General features: G+C 40.0%; 1 protein-coding gene across 2 annotated transcripts in view; it reads right to left on the reverse strand.

Annotated features, from left to right (window-relative positions):
• Positions 1-10,287, reverse strand: part of ERG (ETS transcription factor ERG) — a 240,466-nt gene extending 230,179 nt beyond the window's left edge. For both annotated transcript variants that reach the window (XM_075073815.1, XM_075073810.1), the window contains exon 1: positions 10,125-10,287. The gene's annotated coding sequence lies outside the window, so the exon portion shown is untranslated. The remainder of the gene's footprint in view (positions 1-10,124) is intronic.
• Between the last annotated feature and the right edge of the window lie 230 nt (positions 10,288-10,517).

Below are 10,517 nucleotides of genomic sequence, written 5' to 3' on the forward strand. Positions count from 1 at the left end.
GCGGGAACTATGGGATAGCTACGGGATAGCTACCCACAGTGCAACGCTCCAGAAATCGACGCTAGCCTCAGACCATGGACACACACCACCGAATTAATGTGCTTAGTGTGGCCGCGTGCACTCAACTTTATACAATCTGTTTTACAAAACCAGTTTATGTAAAATCGGAATAATCCCGTAGTGTAGACATACCCTCTTTCTGTCTTTTGATAGGACTACTGCTCTGAGAGTGGATAACATGACTGACAAGTCCACATTTGAGGTTGAAGTGAAATATATGAATGGGTTGGAATTGTCACAGGCCAGTCAGGATTCTCAGGCTCCCAACTTGCTTCTTTTAAAACAGACTATTGCTCAGAAATTTACTACCATGTGTTTAGGAGTAAGTGGCCTTTTGTGAATCCATTTCTCTTTAACCAGGTTGCTGATTACATGGCAAAATGTGAAATAGGGGCCAGATCCAACTTCCACTGAAATCAATGGAAAGTCTCATTTGGGGCAGATCCTCAGTTGGTGTTAATCAGCATAGCTCCATTGACTTCAATGGGTGCTGGCTTAGACCTTAAATGCACAGAAGCAGTGAACGTTTTATTCTCACTTGAATATCAGCTTTACCGCTTTAGGGTTTTGATCGCCAGTGATTACATCATTTTCTCAAAGACCATAAACACTGGTGGCTTACATCACTGTGGTTCCAGACTCATTTTTAGCTTAGACCACTCACTTAGCACATTCTAAGTGTAACCTGCAGTGAATGATTACAAGAGTCTTAATACATGTCTCACAAATTTAATTGCAAAGCCTATATTAGTACTTTTATTGGGAATCCAGGATGTTTGAGAACTATGATTCATTCTACCATTAACATACACACTTAAGGGAAAGGGGAATCACACTTTCCCCTCCTCCAAATGTTGAAATGATCCAAACAGGAATCCCCTTCCCAGTGAGTTCAAATAGCTTCTTTCAATATTTCTCTTAAGTGCAATATGGTCTGATGCACATATTCATTACAAACATCACACACAATTTGTCCAGTTTTGAAGCAGATGCTGAAATACAGCAAAGCAACCCTCTCTCACTCACATTTCAGCTTTCCATGAGAAGTGCCAGAGCAAGTATGTTATTTTAGTAAGAGTTTAAAGGGCACTTATGGGCAGAAAACTGTGTAAAAATGGCACCTTTTTACTCAACAGATCTGTTCCCTGTGAGTATTCTGAGTCATGTCTGCTTACTTCAGTGACTGAAATAGATTTTTCACTACTTTTCAGTCGTCTTTAGTCCTGCAGAACCACCACAGCAATGAGACACTTAGAGGGATTCTCATCTGGCTAACATCTCATCAAGAAATTTGTTCACTAAATTCTAGTTGCAGAATCTTTACCACTGGCATTGTTGCAAAAGCCAGAAGGAATAGTGCTTAGCGTATAGATTAAGTTTGCAAAGCTGGCAGTTAAACCCTTTTCCCCAGTAAACTGCCATGGAACGCATTGAAAGCCAACAAACCATGGAACATCCCTACCCCCTGCTATGCTAGCTCTTACAGAGTTACTTTTCAAAATATGACCGCAACTTCAGAGGTAAGCTGCACCTAGTTGCTCAGCCAACACTTTGAGGAGTCACATGATAAGATATCACTCACTGAGTAAAAACAACTCTATGCAGAGGGCCAGCACAAAGCTTATGTGCTGCTTTAGCCCCGCTTTGAGAGTGCAAGTGGGGCTTGAGAGATTTAAGTGGCGCAGAGGCCTTCTGCTGGATAAAATTCACTCAATGTTTAAAATGTCAAACACACTTGAACACTTCTTTAAAAAAAAAACACAAATTGACATTTCTAAGCAATCTTGGTTCTGTCATCAGCAGAATGGAATCTCAGTAACAGTACAATATATGTCTGTCTTGTTTCAGAACTAACTTAATACTGAAACATTTTATAGATAAAACATTTACATTTCACATTTTTGACTGAATTTAACATACATATCACAACAGAAAGCATAAAATAGCTTTTCCTTTTCTTAGTGAAAGTACTACAGAGTAAGAGTGGATTTGGCATCTATTTGACTGGCAAACTTTATTGCTGTTTTGGTAATATAAATGCATTTTAAAGCAATGATCAGCTCCCAAGATATTGCGTTTGTGTATCTGTAGAAACAAGACTATTACATGCTATTAAACACATAATGTGCTAACTTTAAAGCAGTTTTATTATTCATTTTAAAATACGAATTTAGCATTCTGTTCAGTTGTTCTCTTTACAGTCCGATGATTTTTGTTCAGTCTCTCTGAAATCAGCTGCTAGTATTCTAAGGTCTGATCCAAAACCTATTTAAGTCAATTGGAGTCTTTCCATTGACTTCACTGGGCTTTGGATCAGACCCTAAGGGTGCAATTCTCATTTCAATAAAACTCCTATTGAGTCAGTGAGGGATTTACCTGAATAAGGACAACAGGATCAAAATCTTAAATTCCGATTTAGCAAATCACTTCAGCATATGCTTAAATTCAAGCACATGCCCAAGTGCTGTGCTGAATTGGGGCCTTAGTGATATTTACTTAGATGCATCCGACAAAGTGGGTATTCACCCACGAAAGCTCATGCTCCAATACGTATGTTACTCTATAAGGTGCCACAGGACTCTCTGCTGCTTTTACTTAGTCTGTTCCTTATAGTTTCAGAATGTTGACATACATATTGGTGGCAGATGATTTAGCTTGTGTTGTTTGCAAGCGATGCTGAGTATAATGTGGATTGTTGGCTGTAAAAATGCTAGATAACTCGTAAATGGAAAGAAAGTTATTGAACCATATTCTCTGAATTTCACCCTAGGCAAACCTAATGCAATCAGTATGTGCATTGGATGTAAATCAGGGCAGAATTGGGCCCTTGATTTTTTACATCAACTGTTTCTGTTAAAATCTACTTTTGATGCCACTGGAACAAATGTATTGTAAGAAAACCTATAAACTTTTGAACAGTCAACTACATTCAGTGCAGCAATTGTGACAGAAAAAGTTTCTTTTGAAAACTTACAGCTTAATTTTATCATACCTATTTTACATGAGGTTCTGCAAAAAAAAATCAGATCCTTTCTAAAGCAGACTTTGAAGTCCAGTCCCACTATATGTTATAAAGAAATATATCACGTTACTTTTGAAGTAACGCCATAAATCCTCAGTAGCTAATTTCTGTATTCTATAGAGAATAGTCCATTTCATAAACTGAATTTTAAATCAAAATTTAAATCTATTAGGGAGTTTATCCAGAACTGACAACACTTCCTTAGAAAACTGAAATTAGCTTAGAAGCCTTTGCTTCTGAATATCGTAATTTCTTTCCTTACACAGACCATTTTAATTTTCCAAATTATACTGGGAAGTATAAAACTGTGTTGTATTGTGCTGAGCTTTTAAATAGAGCTTAACTTTTCTAAGTGATTCACTGTACAGTTCAAGAAACTTATGTAACTTTCATGAATAAATTTAATTGTGTTAAGATAATCATTAATTGACTGAATACCCTGAAACTGCTGAATGAAAGAAAATAGTTTTAAAAAAATAGTTTGATCAAAACATATCCCGCATACTAAACATATCGACTTTTAATCAGCAAAAACAAATTAGCTAACACACAGCACTACAGCTAATCACAACGCTTTCCTAGCTAAATTTTGTAATCTGCATGATTCATAATTTAGAAGATACGAATATGTATAGTATGTAGCACAACAGGGCCCTGATCCGCACACAGGATTCTCAGCACTACCACATAATATAAACATGAAATAAATATTCAATCTGACAATTGTCACAGACTTAATAGTGCAGGTAAACAGGCTGGACATAGCTGTTATAGAAAAGACAGGCAAGACTATATTAATTGACATTGCCATGCCAGCAAGACAGAAACAGGAAGAGAAGATAGCGAAGTATGGAGAACTCTGCCACGAAGCAGAATGTTTATGGAAAACTAGAACAAAGACGACCCCAGCGATTACTGGAGCACTTGGAGCGGTCCCTAAGGGGCAGCTCAAGAATATGTTAGGAGTGCAAGACATCATGATCCGTGACTTCCAGAAAACAGCAGTGCTCTTGGGCACTATGAGAATTTTAAGGGAACTCAAAGGAGACTGAATGTATCTGAGCGCCTAAAATGCTTGATTTCTGTAGAGTTTAACAAAACTCTAGACTGCCCAAACCTACAGAATCAGTTTTTGGCAGGGTTGATCGGTGACTCATGGTGGTAGCTTTCCCCCTTTTATGCTTAAAGATCTGGTACGTTCTGAAGACTGTTTGTTGTTTGTTTGTTTTTTAAATCCCCATGACATAATACTGAGGGATAACAACAATGTTTTGCTAATTACACAAAGCCTTAGAACAAATGGCAGTTATGGCCAATTCATGGTGTTTAGCACATAGCTTGAAGTAAAAGACATTTGTGCAAGGGATCTATGCTGGGGCATGACAGGGAATGGAATCTTACTCCTCACCAGTCTGGTCGGGACTGTTATTACCCGCGGGGTGGGATGGTACCAGAGCCTGAGTTTGGAAGTCTGCGCAGCGAATGAAACAGCTCCACAGCCTGAGCCCAAGTCAGCTGGCATGGGCCACATGCAGGTTTTTCTTTGTTGGGTAGACATGCCAAGATGCTGCTGCTCTTACAGCCCAGCCCATTTGCTATAGTAGTGGCCGTAACCTACTATGTCCCCTTGTTGTAAATGAGGTTGTGGTATTATTGTCTTACCCACTGGCCATGCTCTGCTTCCACATTGCTGTCCCACCCACAAACTCTTGTGCCCTGTTCTCAAGTAGAGATTACCTATTAAGCCATTGCAAAGCCCTCTGAACAGCCTCTCCAGTTCCTGGCTCCTCGTGAAGTGATAATACATCTGCACTCCATTTTGAACCTTCTGAAGAATCTGCTTTTTACTCCAAAATTTTCAGAATTGGGTTCCTAAAATCAGTTTTAATCCATATTTAGCATCTCTGGAAGCCAAGCCCCTTATCTGAGAACCTAAACATGAATTCAGCTGCCTAACTTTGGATACCTATGGTTGAAAATTCTGGGTTAAATGCGAGATCCTGAAAAAGGCCCCAAAATGCAGTGGAAAGCAGTGAAAGGAAATCATGCTTACCTTTAGGCCTAGCCCTTTTTAAAAAGGTAACCATTTTAATTATTTTAACAATACTATACAATGTCAGAACATATGAGTAATCTACTGATTGCTATATTAAAGGCACAAATACAAGCACATCACCAGCTGATGGACAGTTAAGAAATTGGAAGTCATGACACTGAAAGAATACTTTAACAGCCACCCAAACGCCATGATGATGGGCTCCTGACGGATTAGATCATCTGTTTTAAAACATCCTTAACGCAAAAATAAAGTCCCAGTCCTGCAACCACATACACACACAAGTAACTTCACACATGGCTAGTCACATGGAGTTCACTGGGGCTACTCCTGAGTGTAGTAAATAGTTGCAAGCTTGTGGCCTTAGTTTAAAACTACTCTCCATCAAGGCATACTTATGACTCTTTGTGTATTGTACCTCAAGATAAAATGAAAACATATGGTTATTGTCTTCTGTTTGATAATGCAGCATATAAATATTAATTTTCTTATATAACAAAAATAACTAGTGATTTTGTTCTTTTTGTCTTGGAGAAAGTTTTTCTTATTGGAATGAAGTTGTGCCAAGAAGGGATTACATCTGATGCAAGCTGCATGCAAGAACAATCTATTTCTTCTAACAAATTTCTAAATTAAAAAGCACTAACAGAGTGTGGCTGCAATGCAACTTTGAGAAAAAAATCTTTAGGACACAATCTCCTACTCTATGCAGGCAAAATAGTTGTTGAAGTTAGTGGGAGTTTTGCCTGCATTAGATGTATGGGAATCAGACCTTTAGTGAATCCATTCATGTTTATACTACATCAAATATTACTTTAGTTCTCCAGTCAACATAAAAAATGTCTAACTCAGATATTTTATTTTTCATACACACATCCATGTTAATCAGTAGTATGCATGCATGTTCTGTATCTAAAAAAGTGTATACCCTTTGGTTTTCATTGTTAAATTACTGTTTCCTATACTCAATCAAGTCCAACAGATTATACACACACCACTATCTATAAATAGAAGAGGTTAAAATGCAGGTTAAATATAACAGATACGTCCATAGCTCCATATTTAGACATACCCTTTAATTTTTTTTCTATTGCCTATTTTTTACTTACATTTAAATTTAGCAAAGTAATTTTAGACTGCCAGCTTTCTACCTACACTACTCTTACTATGCTACCAAGTAAGCATATTAAATTTTGCTCTCCTACTTCATCATCTTGCAGAATGCCAAATTAAATGTGAACCCGCAGAGCTCAAACCTGAATTCTATATTCAGACAAAATTCTGAGATGTTTTACATCAGTGGGAGCTTTACCTGAGTAAGAAGTGCAGGATCAAGACCATAAGAGGGGACAAAATACTCTGTTGGTTGTGAAAGTGAATAGTTGCAGGCTCTAATGAAAACCAGAGTAAGGCATTACCGCATGAAAGGTAATTTTTTTCAACTCATGGGTCAACATTATACTGAAAGCATCTTGCTAAAATGTATTTTATGATCAAAATCTCTTTAAATTAACAGATGGGAAAGTTGCAAATATAAAATATAGACTAAGACAGCAACTGCATGTTAGAAAAATGCACTGTGCAGCATTAGATATGCAGGGCTTGATCTTGCACCAGTGACCTCAATGGAAGCTGTATCAGGCTCGCAGGACACTTTCTTGCAAACACTCCCTATAAGCAACTTCTGTCTGGAGTAGGTCCCACTGACTTCCACACAACTCTTTGCATGATTAAAGGAAGTAAGGCATAACCTTACATTTGTCCATTTGCCTTTTCCAGAAAAATGTATTTACCGTGAAAATAACCAGTTCCACAGTAATTAAAACATTTCTAAAAGATGTTTTCAATTAAAAGGTCCTTTTCAGTCTCACTACATTAAAAGGCTCTGCTAACCCATTCTGTTAAGTTCTCCCGTATTTAAGAATTGCACACACACATAAAAGGAGGGGAAAGAAATGTAACATTTTGGTCTGTCCAGATACCATCATGACTGCAAAAGATTTTGGAGTTCCTTAGCCCTAACTGAGTGCGTATAACTAGGAACGGGACGAAATAGTGCTTTGCTGATTACCTGTACACTACTGACAGTGCATTATCAATGAACTACTTTGGTGAAAGAGAACCAATCAAATTAGCCTTACATGTAGGTAGAGGAGAGTTGGCATTTTGTGTGAAGTGGAATAGAAAGGGATTTGCCTCATCAGTGGTTAGTTATTTTGCTCATGCAATGTTGTTGGATCACAGGTTGTTATCCAAGGTTTTTATATTTGTTTACACATGTGCACAGTGCCTGCACAAAATAAGTTTTCCATATAACAGCAGATAGCAAAGTCCCATCAATGCTTCCTGTCCTAATACCAATATGACAAAGAATATTTTCAAAGCAACCATGATTTTAGCTATGGAAATTAAATTGTCATTTCAGATAGAAAAATTTTAACCTGATAATATACAAATAACAAATTTGCAACAACAAAGTCCATTTTGAAATCTGTGACAACCTGCACTTTGCTCTCATGGCTTATTTCACTTAAATCCCTCTATGGAATTAAAATCTTGTCTTGTTTGAGAGTATGACAAGAATTCAAAGTAAACTTCATTAAAAGTATTTCAAAGAAGAGAAATAAAAGGGATGAGAAGAGACTACTACAAAAGTATAAGCAGAAAGATGTGTCTAATCTATAAGACACATAAAGTGTATATTTGGGGACTAAAGACTGCACATCATATAATCAAAACTGAGTAACATTTTAGCAGCACCAAACTTCTAAGGTAAAAACACACTAAACACATCTATAACTTACAAGAATTTTATAAATGATCTGTCAGTGTAACATGTAACTCTATCCAGTACTATATGATTTGTTTAACCTTGGGGAATAAATTGGGAGAAGGTGGGGGTAGATGCTATTCAAAACAAAATCCTGAAATGCTTTTTGAGTTGAGGATTTTTTGCCTGCAAGGATTTTCACAAATTTGTAGCAAGTTAGCCAGTGTTTGCATGCGTGTGTTTATGAAACAGTAATATAAGGCCTAAATTATAACTTAATTTACAATATCCCTATATTTTTTTAAAAGTCTTCTTTTAAGAAATGGATAAGATATTCAGCACCAAAATATCTTTGTATCACATCATTTTGATCATGTATTGGTTTGATTTGCCTTTTCTTATTTATTTTAATTAAGAAGCTCACAAACACTTAATTTAAAGTCCCCAGTTAATCAGAATGTATGTATCAGGTATGAGTTCAACAGTACCTAAGCTAATATCATTAAAGTTTTGATTTCTTGTTTTAGCCTGAAGCAGTCTGTTCAGTCTGCTCCATTTGCTTGAGTGAAACTATGCAAGTGGATAAAGGGTTAAAACTAAGGAATGTGACAGTTCTCCATGTGCAGTCCATAGACCTAAGTATCTCACTTTCCCTAGTGAACTCAAAATTACATGGACAGAATGCAAACTACAAACTATTACTCCAAAACTAATATTTTGTTAATACAGAATAGGATTAGAATTTTGACTAAAAAGTAAAAGTTTACTTGCTGTTCTGCAGATTCATAGTAAATACAGTCATGAACAGAAGTTTATGCTAATTTTAACTTGCAAGTTTTAGTTTTGTAACTATGATTATTTACATTCAAAATACTGCTTGAAAGTCATCTGATCACTAAATGTATTTATATCAGTGCACTTAATCTAAAATGTACCACAACCAATTCTGAATCTCACTAGATAATCTCAGTTTAATTTAAGGTTTAGGAAAATACATTTAAAACATCATTTAACTTTTCCAAGAGCTGTACAATTTAAAAGGTACCACTGATACCAGTTAATTGAATCATGGATTGTAGGACAGAAAAATATTGGTGCTGCTATTATGAAAAGGAACAAATATGGAGAAATCATAGGGAAATAGCCACAAAGCCAGCAGCCAGGCAGAAAATAAAGTGTATGAAGAAATTTAAACTAAAGAAAGTTTAAAATGGTAAGTGTGGAGACAGTGGACATAAAGACATACTTTTCCTGCCACCATTCAGTATATCTAATGATCAAACCAAAAATAATAAGCACTTATATTCAAAACATACAAGTGCTGTGGAAAGATGTGGGATTACTGAGAAATATCAGTAACAACAAGCAACTCTGAAGGCACAAAACTTCTCTTGCAACTATTCCACGTATAATCAATCCAAGGTAATGATGGCGCATATTTCACAGCTCTATGCTGCGCGCTATACACACATGCACGGGCTGTGGAGAAATAAGGATGTCTTTCAGCCATTCACCCAAAACCAAAGCAGCACCTTAATTCAACCCTTATTGCCGGGCAAACACCACCGAGCACACGTCCCATGTTCGGTTGCCCTACGGAAGACTCCACATATTTTACCTATAAGCCGCGAATCTATCCCCATGAGCTTACTGGTGGCAGCACGTTTGCAGAGGATCCTTAACCTCTTCTGGGATCTCTCTCCCCACACACACCTGGGGCAGTAACGTTACCCACATTACACACACCCAGCCCAGAGGCAGGAAACTTGCCCCGCGGAGCCTGTCATCCTGCTCACAACCAGCCCAGCCTCCTGGAGCAACACCTGGCCCCGCGCGTTGTCACCCGCCTGCGCCCACAGCCGCGAGCGCCCGCCGAACCCTGCGCGGGGCTGGGCTGACCCAAGGCAGGCGGCGGCCAGGCTGAGCCACCGCTTGTCCCAGCGGAAGTGCAACCAGGGAGTGCGCCTGGCTGCCAGCGCTCCGGGCCCTGCGCCGCCCCGGGGGGGCATCTCCAGCCTGCCGGCGGGCTGCACCAGCCCCTCAGGCGCCCGCCCGGCGCTCCCCGGGGCACAGGGGAACTGCGCCCTGTCACACTTTCCCTGCCTGCCTCCCTCCCCACCCCAGTCCCAGCTGCTGGGGGGGTGGGCAGCCAAGGCCGCGTCCCGTGTACACCCCCCACCCCGAAGCGGCCCGAGCGGGAAGAAGAAGGGACTTACCGGGAGAGGCCGGGCACGGGGCGAGTCCGGGGCTGCGGGTGAAGCCAGTAGCCGCCGCCGCCGCCAGTGAGTGAGTGAGTGCACGGGGGAGCCGCGGGCTGCACTGACTCACTTTACTCGGAATGGGCTCGGCCCAGAGCGCGGGCCCCGGGCTCAGCGAGCCTCTCTCCTGCTCCAATGATGGAGCAGGGCAACTGCCCAGGCTCTCCCCAGCTCCCTCCGTGCGGGGGGACCAGTCCTGCCGCGGCCAGCCCCGGGCGCTCCGAGCACGCGGCCCCGGGTGGGGACGGACCCAGCAGATGGGCTGGCGGGGGGCGGGGGTGAGAGAGACCTGATGGGCTAGAAGGAGCGGGCTCGCGGGGTCCGCTGCAGCCGGGGAGCCGGGTGCTCAGA

This window comes from Chelonoidis abingdonii, chromosome 1, assembly GCF_003597395.2.
Source record: "Chelonoidis abingdonii isolate Lonesome George chromosome 1, CheloAbing_2.0, whole genome shotgun sequence".
In the NCBI taxonomy this organism is placed as follows: Eukaryota; Metazoa; Chordata; order Testudines; family Testudinidae; genus Chelonoidis; species Chelonoidis abingdonii.